We start from the raw sequence: 16,730 nt of genomic DNA, 5'->3' as shown, positions 1-16,730 counted from the left end.
ATGAAAAATAACGGAATGCAAGTTGATGGAATGTGTAGGGTACTGGACGACGATGCGTAATTTATAAATTACTCTTTTGCGGACATTTTCGCTCATTAGAAGCAATTCTTTGCTAAAAATTGATTAACATTGAGGTGAAGATGAAATTATAATAGTTTCATTAATGTCAATTGTCACGTTATCACAATCATTAATATAACTGATTCCAATTCAAACTTGCTTCTTCACCACCACCATCAACATTTTATAGTTTTGTATATGTTTTGCCCGTGCTCCCAGTGAAATTTGTAGACCCGCATAAGTCCGATCATCGGTCTGATTATCGGACCGATTGAGCACGATATAGGGCCGATCGTAGCGCTTCAATCGGCCCGTCATCGGACAATTCTGCACCATTTGCATCAACCGCGTCGACATAAAAAAAAGCTTTATGTTTACATTATGCATCGCTAGAGAAACAGAGTGAAGGAATATCAAACAAGACATTTTCGAGCCGACATCTTCCCGATAGGGTGTGAAAGAGTGTTAAACATTTTTTTGTTTCGATCATAGAGGCTTTAACCTTTAGGTCATTCGCCTCTTAGGGCCAGAAAAACTCTGACCCTATGTTCGAGGTTGGAAATCCAACCCCGATATATCTCATCACCTGAGTAATCAGACATCCGTTCTCTGCTTTGGTATATCTTCACTCTTTTGTTCTACCGATACACTATGCAAGCTCGAAACGCAATCAAAAGCTTTCTTGCACGATGCGTCCGATGTTCGGATTTACTGGGCTGTTTCTCATGTGGTTACTACGATCGGTTCATCACGAGCTTTCTTCTCCAAAGCTCGACTGGTGCGCACTGCGCTCTTCAGCGTTTGTTTTGTGTTCAGTCTGCGAGAGACCGTCGAGCGGAAAAGGTGTATTTTTCGGTTCGCGTGAATCGTTTCCAGTTTCAGTAGAACGCGTGGAAGGGTAAAAAACAAAAAAAATAATTGCATGCATTATTTCGCTCTCTGTCTGTTGTTACTCTTCTCTCTCCGTCGCGCGTGCTACAGTGAGAGGGTGGGTAGTAGAAGCGAAAAAAGCACCGCTCTTGCCGAAGGGGGAGGTGAAAACTTGGTTGATCCGTCACAAACAAGCGGTTAAGGTGGTTTTTCGAGAGGAAGAAAACGAAGAGCATTAAGCTAGTGGAGCCTCAGCAGTGGTCGTGGAGTAGACGATCGAGTTGAAGGGAATACGACGCGCGTATGGAAATGGAATGAATGAGCCGCTGGGGCAGAGCGAATAACCAATTTTGGACTCGGCGTTGTGGGGAGTTGTTATTATGCTCACATATGGCACTACGACGGGTAGACAGGCCGGGTGACATGGATTTGTGACTAAATCGGTGTGTATTGCAAAGCAGCAGACTACCGTACGCGATACACATTAGCTTATGCTATATGTATTTAAAATGCAATCATATCAAGTGCGGGCTTGTACCTGTTAACACAACAGAGTCGAAAGGTGCTCTCACATGATACTAGATGATGTTCTTTACGCTTATTCTTGGCAGTGTAGATAACGAGCAGCATTCGTAGATATATACATATATGTAGTAATCAATTGGACGAATTTCATCGTCAATATTCTGCGGGCACCCATGATTATTGTGCCAGTATGTGTTTAAATGATAACATGCGAGTGTGATTATTCATAATCAATCTCAAAATAATCGTTTCGAATTAAGCGAAAGTAGTGAGTTTTGAAAATAGGTTGATATTTTTCCAAATTTTTTTAAACAAAAAATGAAGAATAGTGTACCACACACACCCCAATAAGATAGACGCCGGCAGAAAGGATAAAGTGTACAGCTGGATATTTCACGTTCCAATATTTTGCTGTTATTGGATTATTACCCACTTCATCGTAAGTGCTGCTCAAGAGGAGTATAACAGAAACAGATACAATCATGGATATCAAGGTGAGTTGTTTAATAAAACTACGTTGCCATGCGGATAGAAAATAATTAAGTATTTGAAGAGAATGTCACAATTGCTTTACAATAAAAAATGTAACGTTAAATCACTAAACGATAATTACTTCGAAGATTTAGTAGAATACCAGGATTCAAGTTTGATATTTCAACATGCAAAATTTGATTAAATCGTAATTCAACAAGAAACGGTTTTAAGCGGTATTTCTTTATAAAAGAAAAAATCTAGGACAAATGGACATCTCAATAGAGCAACAACCAAATTATTTTACCTAAAATAACCAAATAACCTTAATTCATAATGATTCAATATAATTGACGCTACTGGTTTAATTTAGATTTCACCAAATTCGAAACCAGAATCCTCCTAGTGATCACGATCTTTACTGATGTATTCAAAATTACTTAAGGAATTTCAGAATCTTCTGTAATAGCCCTAAAAATAACAATTTTACGACGTTCACATGATATTCCATATACAACATATTTTGTTTAGTTGAATCATATTTCTTTCATAGGATAATGTGTAAGCTATTTCAGACTAAGGAACTAGAAACATATACATCAATGAGAAATATTTTATCATTTTCATCCTCCTCGTTAGCATAAAGATAAATTTATAAATTATCAAATGATCAAAAATCACTTGTTATGGGAATTAACTAAATCGTTTTAAATGAAAATAAATGCCATTTAATTGTACGATATTTAAAATATCTTCACTATTTCTTCACTAATTTGACGAAGTAGTAACAGACACAGATTCTAGTATTTTTAGTTGGCATTTTGCAACCTTCAAAAGGGAAATATTAGTTTGGTAAATTTTTCAACATAACATAATTATGATTTTAACTAGACCATCAAAGGATTTCACTGTATTATTACAGGTAGCTCATTGTGCTAAATTACTTCCAGATAGAACCTTCAAATCTTCATATATTTTTTATGTTTGTTCGTTCTTCATAGGAAGGTAGTGATTTGAAGTGGATAGTGATATATTGGTCATGGTTTAAGGAAGAACTCAAATTATTTTATATATTTTCAAACTTTCACCTACATCTAGTTTCCATGAGAAGGAAATTGTTTTAAAACGGTTATGTCATTTGTTGTAAGCTCATGATTCTCAATAAAGGCAAGTTTAGTTGCTTTCGAAATGGAAATGGTGTGATAATCTCTTTTCGAATTCTGCAGAAGCTTTTACTATCTCTGTGCTGATGTGCTCTCAGAAACGGATGTCTAGCGTTCTTTTTGTTTGTCCAATGTTTATTTTTTATCGCTTATCGATATATTCCCAATTTAAAATCTATGGTCTTTTGAAGATCCTAGTACAGCTTTCAATTTAAAGTTCTAACTGCTGATTACTAATTCCAGAATTTGTTTTTTTAAGTGATTTACTACAGGATACTGAAATACAAATAGGTTAGTTAAAGTTAGACACCAGTCAGTTAAAATGTATCCTTCTTTTAAACATTCCAAATTCATATTTATTTCTAAGAATAAATTTCTGCTAATCGGTGCAACTTTATTTAATCCATGGTATTTTGTTCTTTTTTATCAACCCGTTCCCTTCGAAGCGAATTTACTGGATCCGGCACTCGAAGTGTAACCAAAATTCAAAGTACAAAATGTGTAAAAATAATACAAAATTCAGAATCAATTCACTTTTGCTCGATATGACCACCTTTTGCCTTGACTTGATGACTTGAGAGAGCGAAGGAGTTGCTTCGTTTTGCCGAAAGCGGTCAATTTCCGAACATTGTATTTTCTGACGAGAAAATTTTTCCAATTGAGCAATTCGTAAACTCTCAAAACGATAGGGTTTACTTGACCGACCGTTCATACGAGAATTTGAGTCATCGATTGGCCACCAGGAGGCAGCACCCGCAACAGATAATGGTTTGGGCCGCTGTAATCGCAGATGGGCGCTCTCCAATCGTTTTCATCGAGCCTGGCGTCAAGGTAAATGCGACATATTATCGGGAAAGTATTCTGGAGGTTGCTTTGAAGTCGTGGGCAGACAAACATTTCGGTGGCAGACCATGGACGTTTCAGCAGGACTCGGCACCGTCTCACAAAGCTCGAGTGAACCAAGAATGGCTGAAAAACAACGTTCCGAACTTCATCACGTCCACACAATGGCTCTCGAATTCACCAGATGCGAATCCAATGGATTATTCTCTTTGGGCCATTTTGGAGAGCAAAGTCCGAACTAAAAGATACACCAGTCTCGAGGCGCTGAAAAAAGTTATTGTCCGCGAGTGGGCCAAAATACCTGCAAGTCACATTCGGCCAAACGAAGCAACTCCTTCGCTCTCTCAAGTCATCAAGTCAAGGCAAAAGGTGGTCATATCGAGCAAAAGTGAATTGATTCTGAATTTTGTATTATTTTTACACATTTTGTACTTTGAATTAGGTAAAAGTAATTTTCCAAACTGAATTTATGGCCTTTTTAATTGGTTACACTTCGAGTGCCGGACCCTGTAATATTCATTTGTATATTGGAAAGTCGAAGAATGTTCCGTTATAATTTTTTTAATTTCATTTTATTTCGTGGAACAGGAAAAAGCCCATCAGAGATGAATGTGATGTGATCTTGATCTTCAACAGGCATAAAACCACCTCATCTTTTGCACCAACGGATGTCCACATCTAAATGATCATAAACTTATAAGCTAACACTAATTCTAAATCTTATCTGACAAGCGAATTATCGTTTAATTACATTACGAGACATTCCTACTTGGGCAGAACTGAGGACAATTGGGAGAATTGGGGTCTGTATCACTGCTACACTGTAGTGGCTTGCCAAATCAGTCCAAAACTTTACAGATGAGCTTTAATGTACGCATGAATACGCACTTCCAGACAATCCTTGTTGTACATTTTGGAATCCATGGTCTTGCTTGTCATGATTCGCCTCGCTAGGTCATAAGATTTCATACCAATTTAGCTTAGTTTAGTTGACCGCCCGTGAGTTTCCCGTGATTGATCAGAAACCAGTTGAAATCGTATTTGAACCAAGGGAAGGGAAGGTATGTTAGTTCATCAATTGTTGATATTAGTGACCGAGAAATTCTCTGCGTCACCACAAGTGTTACAGGGAAGGAGTGATGTTAGTGGGGCGAGGAAAAGATCAGGGTTTATCTTGATAGATAGTGTGATCTATTTATTACTTATAATATTATCATGTGTTTATTGCTCTGGGTAGCCGGCTACCGAATATACGTTGCAATTGTATCGCGTTTTGTATTAATATGTGCTTTCTACTAAAATACGAAATTTCTTCGGAAACTCGATAAACTCCATACAGTCGGCTGTCGGAAGGTTCACTATCAATTCATATATTTCATTCATTGTGTTCTATATTTTTTGCAATAGACAGCCGTAATACCGGCAAAGTGTCACTCGAACGTCATCAATCGAAAAACAACGTCTTACGCGATACGAAGTAATGTCGATATCTACTCTCTAACCAAAAAAAATTAAAAAAAAAACAAATGGATCCTTCTCGCAGTCTAAACTATATTTAAATATCTGCATGATTATAAACTTTACGCGGGCATCTTAAACTTAGCGTTTAACCCGAAGAAAAATAGATCAAACGTTCCTCGTATAATCGACGGAGTCTAGTCTAGCCCGATTTTTAGTAGGGTTCTCCAGGTAACAAGATTGTAAATAAGAAGAAAAATATCTCTAAGGAACGCTTTCACCAGTATCTTGTTTCTCCTATTCGCATTGCTGTAAGCAACGCGAGATGACACACTACTACTGAAAAAAAATAAAATAAAATAACACTTGCGGATGGTTTTGCTGCAGACCAATTTTTATTTCCAGTTTGAATCCTACAATTTAGTTGTAAATTTTCACACATTCCATCTAAATCTTATAACACTGACAATGATATGCAGATGGCGCTTCGATCGGTTGACGTCGTTTAATTTTGGGCGGTAAATTCGCAGTTTCCACCGCTCGAGCATTTTCAGCGTGAATCAGCAATATTAAAAAAATAACACTTATCACTTATTAACACACACTTGTCACAGCGGCACCTTTCACTCAAAATAACTGTCTCGATCAATCACTTCACTATGAGTTGTTTGAAACGCATTGTAATTAGACTTTTTCTAGGGAAACACTTAGGCACCGCATCGTACTCTCAGTGATGCCAACTCTTCCATAAGATTTCTTACCAATTTATTGGCAGAACGAATTTGAACTTGCTAGGGACATCAGCTCGATCAACGGTTTTATAGATCTTTGGTCCGAGAAGTTACCCATAATCCATCTTCACGCACGTTTCGTCACCCATAAGTATGCATCTTTCGTATTTCGTAAGAAGCTCATAGTACAACTTCGGAAATCCGCGTAAAAAAACCTCAAAACTAAAGAAAAAAGTTTTGTTTGATGCCAAATATCTTAGAAATGCATGAAACGTCCAGATTTGGTGTAATCTCAAAAATATTTTTTTTTGTAAAAATCGCTTTTGGAACTTAGAAATTTGAGACTGCTTAACTTCGGAAAACCGCGTTGAAAAAAACCGCAATATGGAAAAACTTTTTTTTTATGTCAAATTTTTTAGAAATTCATGAAACGTCCAGATCTGGTGTAATCTCAAAAAAAATTTTTTGGTGAAAACCGCCTTTGGGACTCAGAAATTTTAGACCGCGACTTTGGAAATCCGCGTATAAAAAAATCGCAATATGGATAATAATAGAATGAATTTATTTTAGTCTTACTAATAATAAAAGGTGTTTCATGAGCTTACTGATTTAAAATTTAAATAAAACACATGCTCTATAGTTAACCTATTCATGATGATTTGCCAAACAATACCTGAGTAGAGACGTCAAACATTTGATATGTTATTCTATATGATTCTTAAAAGTGAGTGTTTTGTCATACGTGAAACCTAAATATTTTGCTTGATCAGATCATTTCAAACCATTCAATTTGGTAACGTGAATATTATTTCGTTCAAGAAAAGAAGCTCTTGACTTATAAGGCAGGCAGACGAATGCTTCTGATTGTGATATGGGCAGCACTGAATTTCTTGGTGATATCATAATCCGACAGCCCTGCGTTTGCCCTTATCATTCGTTTAATCTTTATATTCAGCTCCCGATTCTCAGTTCTACTACGACGCTTGCTGTAATCCTGCCGACTGATTCGCGGTCTCCATCAAGTCTTACCTCTTCCTTATTAATAAATAAAACGTGACGAATTTTTCAGCACTGAAAGAGGGAACATTTCGAAATAAACTTTTTGCCTAAACATTCCTGATCCGTCAGCTCGGAGAACAGTGTATTCAGGTATTTGGTTGTGCAAGCTTTATGTTCTCTTTTCTTTTCAAAATTTTTATTTATTATAATGAAATGCTGCATAAACGTATATCATAAACTAACTATACTAGATTTCGTCAAACGTTAAAAAATATTGCTTGGATTATGCATTGAATGGTTTATTACGGGGATCTGCTCTCTTCGATGCTTCAATGCATACTCAAATCTAATTATTCCACATTTTTCACACTGATGTTGTGTTTCGGCACAGAAGGATATAAACGGTCGATGCAGGTGATGAATGCAAGTTGAAAAATTAATAAATTTCTGTGGTGATTCGATTAATTAGGTGAATTAAAAAGTACAATGAGATCTTTTATTTTGGTTCTCGCTTTCGGTCATTTCCTGTTGTTGAGTTTATCAACTAACTTTTTACAGAATATTTTAGTCAAAACCTGTTTTAAATAGTGCAATAATACTCATGTTTATCCCATCTTATCGATTAATAATTTCGATTATATAAGACCTGTTATTTCTGTTCAAAATATATAAATATGAAATAGCTAGTCTGGAGATTTTATCTCGTTAAAATGAAAGATTTACGCATGTTTTATGCAAATGTAGAATCATACAGACATTTGGCGGTTTCATAACAGATTAAATTTGGCTATATTTGTAGCACTTGATAAAGCAATGCTTAGTGGAAAACTCAGAAGAACTAAGAAGCGAACCGATCAAATTCTCGAGGGAAGACAATGAAGCAGAATAGTGACCCAAATGCTACGTTCCCCGAAAACTAACTACCACTAAAGGAAAGCTGTATGCAGTAAAAACAAGATAATGGATCCGAACCAACCTGTTTCGTTTTGGTTCAAAAGCATCCTTCCAAATGCCGACTTTGGATACACTGATTCAATTTTTGCTTCTCCCTTATGAATGAGTTTGGTATTGGCATTCGAACAAAGTGATATGTAAATTATTTGAATAACACAGATTCTCGGATGCATTGGACCTTCTAACAATTTTATCGAACCTACTTTATCGCAGAACTTACTAAACTACAACATATTTTGCAACAAACACGTTGCCACACATTCTTCTATTATGTCCTTGCTACATGACGGTTTACCTGGTGATGACTCACATCTACTGAACCAAAACATATTTCAAATCGAACCATCGGAATGAAAAGTCAATCAAGCGACCTGCAAATTAAACACTTATTACACTTTTGGTTTGATACGTAGACTAAAGATATAATAACACACGGTTCCCGCGAGTTGTTTTTCTCTCCCGCGATGACGGTCGTCAGTTGTTTCACTCTAACAGTAGGTTAGAATGAATGTGTGTCTAGTCTCGATAGGAATAAAAAAAACCGTACGTTTTATACGTGAGGTAGCTCTATCGCCCCAACAGTGCGATGTTTATTAGTAACCATTCTTTCATACGAAAACCGTGCTTCGTCTAAGCACTTATCCAAGCTGACTCCCGAGATAGGAAATAGTATGATTACTGGTTTGAAAAATTCTTCCACTAGAAACCGCATGCACAGATCACTGGGACGATGGGCACTGCATTTGAAACGTGTGATTGAAACGGGAAGGGGGAGTATTTCGGTGGAAGTTTATACGTGAAGACGTTTTATTGGGTTTCTTTTTGTTTGCCTCCGACGCTGACCGTATTTTTTTCAGCAAACGGTTCCGCCTGATGTGGGCCCGTTTTTTTTGGAACCTTGGAATTGAAATAGCTATGTAGCCTTTTAATACTACCGTCATATCGAGCTGCATTGCGTTTGATTGATTACTGTTTTCGGAGTTAGTGTTTTATTCTTGTTTATTCACTACCGACTCTATTGGTTGAGTAAACCATTTACTATTGTAATGATTCAATGATGTTGTTCTCAAGTTGCATGACTCAACGGTCGCTCTTATCGGAACTCTACAACTACTCTTCTGGTTGTATGACTGTAGCTATGTTTCACTTTCTCGTTCCTTCGTTCATGCGCTCTGGATTGGATTCGGTTGGTGTATGGTTCAGTTGAGCATTAGGGTGTCATTTACATGACAATAAAACTGCTTCGTACGAGTAAATTTGTTATCTACAACTAGAATGAACCATTTGGTATTCCGTGTATCACCTCCTTGAAATTCTGTTTGAAGTAAGCTGTTGCAATTCATTTCCTTATAAAAAAACACTGTATTGGTAATAAAAATCTCAGAACCATCCTAGATTTTTCCACTGTCGATTTCAATTAATTCAAAATAAAAAATAGGCCTAACATCGCGCTGTAAGACGCTATAAAAAAAACGTGCAACTAATAGAGCCACTCTCTCGTGGTGGAAACTGCTCGCACATGCTTGCCTTTTCTTCCTTCGCCCCAGCACAGCACATCATACCTACATGTTCCATTACGGAGGACGTGTTTCTCGTCTCTTTGTCGAAGAGCTTCGTTGAATTTCGTATTGAAGCAGTTTTTTTTCATCTGCCTCTGCCCTTTTTTCTACCCCCATTTCCGCATCTATCATTTCGGTGCTACATGTGTGGAACTGTGACACCACCGATTTTAATCTTGTATCTAGTGATTAGTGGTGCATTTTTTTCTAAGTTCACCATCAACGTTCGCAGGTTGTGTTTGGATGCGTCGTTGAAGGGGTCTCGTTAGCCGGATTAAATACTTTATACAAATTATGGTGTTCTAATTATTTTTGATGGCTGTAGACAAAAATATTTAGCGCTTGTCCTGTTCCGAGTTTCCAGATGCTACCAAATAGCACCTCCGAAGATGTAACTCAACCGACATCCAAGGTGTATTTGTGCAATCATTTATAGGCTTCGACTGATGAACAGACGAACGAGCCAACAGCCACTTCGAATTGTACACAACAGCTAAGCCTTGAACTTGAACAGGTTTTACTCCTTTCCGATCAACCATCTCGAACGGTTTGTCATTATTTCAATGCGTTAGACAAGTTGCCATTTTCCATCGCGGTTTAAGAGGAGATTAACGTCCAGCAGGCCTACGCAATGTGAATCTTGGTTTATTTCTCATCTTGAATAAGCTTGCCACTCATGTTGGAGGGTTAGCAAACTTTGCATTCCCGTTCAGTTTACTAAGTCGTAATGAAATTAATTTATGATTGCACAATTAAACCTATTTTGTGAAAGTTTGCGATTCATTTTACAAGAATTTTTGTCAGTCTATTCAATGCAATCCAATCCAAGTTATCAGGAAAGTTTTCATTGTATAACGAAAATAAAAAATCCTAAAATTCATACACTTCTAGCATATCTACTGAACTGTAAACTCCCCTTAATACACTAAGTTATCGTCTATTTTTGCTCAAGCGAACGAAAAAGCATTAGATCATGAGTATAGCCTTCACGAATATACCCGATGGTCATTCTTATATACCGATCATGATTGTATGTATCGCGAATGCTTCGGTATGCTTGTGTGCCATGAGTACAAGAATGTCAGCACCAGTTTTCTGAACTCAATTTTAAATAGAAGGAATAGAAACTGTTTCGATAGTTATTCCAAAATATGTATGTAACTATTTCGATTTTTGTCGATTACCTGAGGTATTGTAATTCGCTTTAGGGGTAAATTGAATTGCGTAAGCTTCTATTCAGTTTTATTCGGATCCGTATTCCGGTTCCGAAGTTACAATTTAGAAAGGGTTAAATCTTCCAATTCCAAGAGTTCTTTTACATAAGCGAAAATGTAAAAATGAGCGAATTTTTCAAACCAGCTAATAAAATCTTCTAGTTTTCGGATCCTGTTCCGTAAGATAAAGAAATAGTTCCCAACCACTCAGAAATGAAATTCATATCGATTTCGAATAAATGATCTGAATCCTATTGGTTGTTGTCTTAGTTTTATCATTATCTGAATTCGAGGTTTCGAAGTTGAACAATAGGTTTTATAGCTCTACGAAGATAATATTTACTGTTCAACTCCGCAACAGTCCGTTTCATCGACTACCTATACGACGTATCAACTCCAGTGCAAACGTGGCTGTTGTTGATTTGCAAAGAGCAGTCAATCGAGTATTATCAGGATATAATGTGTAACGTAACAGAATTCTTGAAAATTCTATCCTTAGGACCATTGTGTATGCTGGTTATAGATAACAAATTCATAAAAAAATAAATAAGACTTTTCTGTAGTTGCATTAGGTGTTTATTTAAACATCTAATAGCTAGTTGTACGAGTTTTAATTTTTGTGCAGTAGGCAGGTGATTTTGAGAAATCGATTTGACCAGTCTCTCTGTGTATGAAACATAAAGTTTTTTTGAAGACTATTAATTAATCGGCCTTGTTTGCAGCTCACCACTGGAATAGCCAATTCGAAAATAGTAGATAATGTCTTTATATTTTTAAGAGTTTCATAGACTTCAGATTTCAAATAAAGCAGTTCCTCTCCAGAAGATTTCAATTTCCTGTTGAATCATTACATCGCAATCACGTGCTCCGGTCTGTTATAATTGTATAAAACCAAAGACCATCCCATTCACAGAATTGAACACGGTGCTGAACCCTGTAAATCGAACGGTCTTTTATTTTAATAGAAGAATTGTATCATGTCATTAACTCTTACCTCATAACAAAACAAATCAAAGTCAGGATGCTACACGGAGAACCCTCCGATCTTAAAATTACGATATCGCAGTTTTGCCTTTCTCATACAGAAAGGTTATGCAATCACTGTGAAAACCGACTTTTGAACCGAGGCCCGGAGGGCCGAGTGTCATATACCATTCGACTCAGTTCGTCGAGTACGCAAAATGTCTGTGTGTGTATGTGCGTATGTGCGTATGTAACGTTTTTTTGCACTAACTTTTCTTGGAGATGGCTGAACCGATTTTCACAAACTTAGATTCAAATGAAAGGTCTTGGGGTCCCATAAAAAGTTCCTGAATATTATTTGGATCCGACTTCCGGTTCCAGAGTTATGGGGTAAAATGTGCAAAAAATTGTGAAAATAAGTGCACTAACTTTTCTCAGAGATGGCTGAAGCGATTTTCACAAACTTAGATTCAAATGAACGGTCTTAAGGTCCCATAAAAAATTCCTGAATATTATTTGGGTTCGACTTCCGGTTCGGGAGTTATGGGGTAAAATGTGCAAAAAAAAAAAGAAAATATGTGTTGTAACTTTTCTCATAGATGGCGCGACCGATTTTCACAAACTTAGATTCAAATGAAAGGTCTTGAGCTCCAATAAAAAAATCCTGAATATTGTTTGGATCCGACTTCCGGTTCGGGAGTTATGGGGTAAAATGTGCACAAAAAAAGAAAATATGTGTTCTAACTTTTCTCATAGATGGCGCGACCGATTTTTACAAACTTAGGTTCAAATGAAAGGTCCTGTGGTCCCATGCGTAATTCCTGAATTTCATGCGGATCCGACTTCCGGATCCGGAAATATAGGGTAAATGGGTTAAAAATTGTATACCACCACTGAAAATGGGGAAAAACCTGAAAAGAAATTCTAAATAGACCTCAAATCTTTTCCAATTGATAGTTTTTATCAGTAAACGGTCAAACAAACCGATTTCGGTTATTCTTTTAAGAATCGAAGAAAATTATTTGAAGAATACCACAGTATTATATACGATAGTAAGATTGATATGAGAAAGGCATCATTACACCACTAGGTGGATTAAAACAGGTTTTTATTTTTGCGATAGTTAATTCAACTAATTTCTTTTTGATTCAACCAATATGGTTTTTGATTTGCATATATTTAAGTAGTTGAAAAATATGTTGTTTTGAATGCTGTCAAATGTTGGAGACAGTTGAAAGCAAAACAATAATCCAATGCAAAATCAACAACTTTTTTTAGTTGAAATCTTTTCGCGTCGCTTCAAAATGTCAAATGTGAACACAACAACGATGGTTGTGTTCATTCGATTTGAGAAATTTATGATTCCATAACAAGTGTTTATCTAACAGCGGTGTTGTGATAAAGTTAACCTTGTTTAATATGAAATAGATTTGGTGACAAATTGGAAAACGTTTACTGATTTCGTGTTACAAAAATCAAACAATTCACACACATTTGTACTCCTGAGGGATATTGAAATCATTAGTGGCGTCTCGTGACAAAATTTACTAATTGTGCACTGCTTATGTGGTATAATATCAGATGTAACAGTTCATTATCAGGAAAAACTAAAGATTGAGGAATCGAGATTCGCTTGTGTTTTCCAATACAATGAAATAACGATGTACTTTCGGATGAGAATTCTTATTAGGCTTATTTCGTATCATCGATAGAATTAGAAGAATTTCGCGCTCTGCACGCCGAGAAAATCTTTCAATAACTTCATTAATAAAATCGCTTCGATGTTGCAACTGAGACAGCAATTTGTTTTCAACTGCCATAAGCATAATCCACTGAAACCTTTTGTGGAGTTGTACATACAAGTTCTCACAGAGCCAAACAATAAATCTCAGAGCTGGACTAATTATTTCCTTCTCTTCTTGACCATTCTTCTACCACTTGACCTGTTTTAATCGATTAAATAGATTCAATTTCTGTGAATGGGAATGCAGTAATTTGTTTTTTCAATTTAAACGGTTGTGCAGTGCATGAGGTGCACATGAGGACGAGACGCCACTGGAAATCATAAAGATTGCTAATAACCAAATATCATCGATCAAATGTATATGCGTTCGTCTATACCTAATCATTTTCGTTAAATTCATGTTAATGAATGATCATCTCGTAATCTTTCAGGTATGCGCAAAAATTTAATGCTTCAAGCGATTGATTCAATGTTTAAAGAAAAATGTCCGCGCAGAATTAGACATAAGCGCACGTTAACATATAGTTGATAACAGTTAAGAATACATTTATTAATAACCTGGACTGGAAAAGCAAGATTAAAAATCGTCCAATCGAGATCGCTACCAAAGAAGATCACTTGTGATTTTTCCCAATAAAGATCACTACTGGTCTGATCTTTTTAAGATCAATTGATCAGTGATCTTCAAATCACATCGATCAAAATCGGCACTGATCTTTCATCACACAAAATCGGTAGTGATTTTGAGCTAAAATGATTAATGATTCATGAAAGATCAATCATTGGACGATTCGATCAGCTTTGATCTTTGTCGAAGAGAATCACATATGAACAAGCTCAGACATGAGTGCCGATTTATCTTCGTCTGAAATCGTTGATCTCCGCTGAGGGGTGTGAAAATCAGTGATAACAATAATCCTATAGGAATTAATAACTATACATTCCGATGAAAACTTGACCGTCTGTTTCAACAGACTTAGTATCTAATTCGTAAGCGTACAGGACAATTACAAGGCTAGTGAAACGATCCTAATGAATCTATGAATCCGTCCAAGTCGGGACTTGAACATACGACTCAGAACTTACAACCTTATCATAACAAAAGAACCCAAATAACTCATCAAAAATATAAGCTTTATATTATTGTTTCCGGGCTATAATCCACTCGCATCTCTGGTGTAGACTGATATTGGAGCAGTTCAACGGATTAGAGATGGTTTGTGGGTTCAATTCCAGCCAGTATCATTTAATATTAATTTTCGTTTAACTTTTATTTATTTCAATTTGTTGCTCGTAAGGAATTACCGAAAAGTGTATTTTTTTACTTCAACAAATCATTTCGCGACTATTAATAGTGTGATTTGTGCGCGCAAATCACATAATCTGATTTATTACATGGGAACGATAGCATTGCTATGAATACTGGAATATAGCTCACTGCAAGTAGAATTTAAGGACTCGGTTGCTTGCTCGCTTCTATTTGCCAAACAGATTCAATCGATCGATAGTAAAAAGCATAAAATGAACAGAAACTAGAAACCAATGCCTTCTACTGGATTCTTCTTTTTTCGCAGAATCATTCAATCCAAAAAGTGATGTTTTCCTCAAATGCCACTTAAATTAGCCTTCTGAATCAGATCCTGTATTATATGCTAGTCTCCTATACAGCTTCGTTGACCATTCTAAAAGTAAACATTTTCAGGAATTAGAACAATTGCTCAACAAAATGTTCGACATAGAAAATATTTAATCATTAAATGCTCAATGCTACAGTGTTTTTTTTTATCTATCTAACGAGGAAAACAGTTTACACTGGCCTCGCACCGGTATGACAGGAAGTATCTTCGATTTTTACAGAAAGGGAAACACATCTACGCTCTTGTCTTTCCGTTCATCGTCGGGCCAGTGATAGCTAAAGCTCGCATAAACCTGTCAACTGCACATTCTGGGAAGCCTTCTTGATCGGGAATGATGTCGCAGGGGTGAATCCAACCCCGAAGCCTTCCGGGGCAATGGGGATTGCCTGGCCTGTCGAATATCTGTATACGCTATAGTGCTATTTGCTGTTAGTACTTCCGCTGCTGTACTCCTGATGGTTTTATGTTGCACGGTGTTTTACTTGTGCCGGTAGGGTAGTCTGGATAACGGCAGGGACGCGGGATGCTCGTGGAAAGCGAAAATGTGAACGAAAGAAGGTGAAATTTTATCCCATCCATTTTTTCCCCACTGAGCTGCAAAATGTTTCAGGAAGGGTCAAAAAATGGAAAAATTTCCATACTGTTCCGAGAGCAAGTTTTGCTCATTCGGTGTGGTGATTGCGAATTGCACCACCAAGAAGTGCGGTTGAATTATGAAACTTTGGTACGTTGATTCCACTATTTTGATGTGTTTCATAACGACTCAAGGTCCTACTGTTTAACATACAAATGCAATTTCAGTAAAAGAATGTTTTTAAATATAATATCGGATTTGAAATAAGATAAGACAAATACATGAAAGACCCAGTTAATTCTGCATCTAAGGAAATGCGATCTTCCGGTTATGTTGGTGAGGATAGTAGAGTATACTTCTTTTGGTTGGTCACATTGTCTTGGGTTGAAAGCTTAAACCTAAATTTAACAATAAACTTATAAAACCGATACACTGAAGAAGGATGTAAATAGCATTCCGAAATACGTATCTGTATTATAACGTTTGATATACTTTCGGAAAAATAGTGACTGTGAAAATAGTGACTTTGTGAGAGTGTAATGACGTGATATAGTGGAATTCAACGGTACAACAACAGTACTATTAGTGATAATCATCTTACCATTTTTATTTTTGAGTATTCAACTACTCATAAACTTCTTAAAGTAACTAACATGATAAAAGCAAACATAACATCTGGTTCATCCACTGGAGTTACTCTTCTAGACTTAGAAAGAGTATTCGACAGCGTTTGGCACAGTGGTTTAACAGCAAAAATGTCCGACTTCCAGTACAAGCAGATATTTCTCAAGGTAGCGTAGCTTCAATCTTGTGCAATATTTATGATCTCTGCTCTGTAACGATTCAAAACATTTAGCCACAGATAGAAATGGTTCGAATGATATGCAGTCGCTTACAAAGAAGTTTGAATATTTTCAGCTGATACGTGATAAAATAAAATATTTCACCAACTAAGGCCAAAGTTA

At 36.5% G+C, this 16,730-nt stretch overlaps 1 pseudogene; it reads left to right on the top strand.

The window, feature by feature from the left end:
• Positions 1 to 887: 887 nt before the first annotated feature.
• The window catches only part of LOC131439660 (uncharacterized), a 91,680-nt pseudogene continuing 75,837 nt past the window's right edge, over positions 888 to 16,730 (top strand).

This window comes from Malaya genurostris, chromosome 3 (genome assembly GCF_030247185.1).
Source record: "Malaya genurostris strain Urasoe2022 chromosome 3, Malgen_1.1, whole genome shotgun sequence".
Lineage (NCBI taxonomy): Eukaryota > Metazoa > Arthropoda > Insecta > Diptera > Culicidae > Malaya > Malaya genurostris.
The sequence above is the reverse complement of the archived record's forward strand: the minus strand, read 5'-3'. Positions and strand labels throughout refer to the sequence as shown.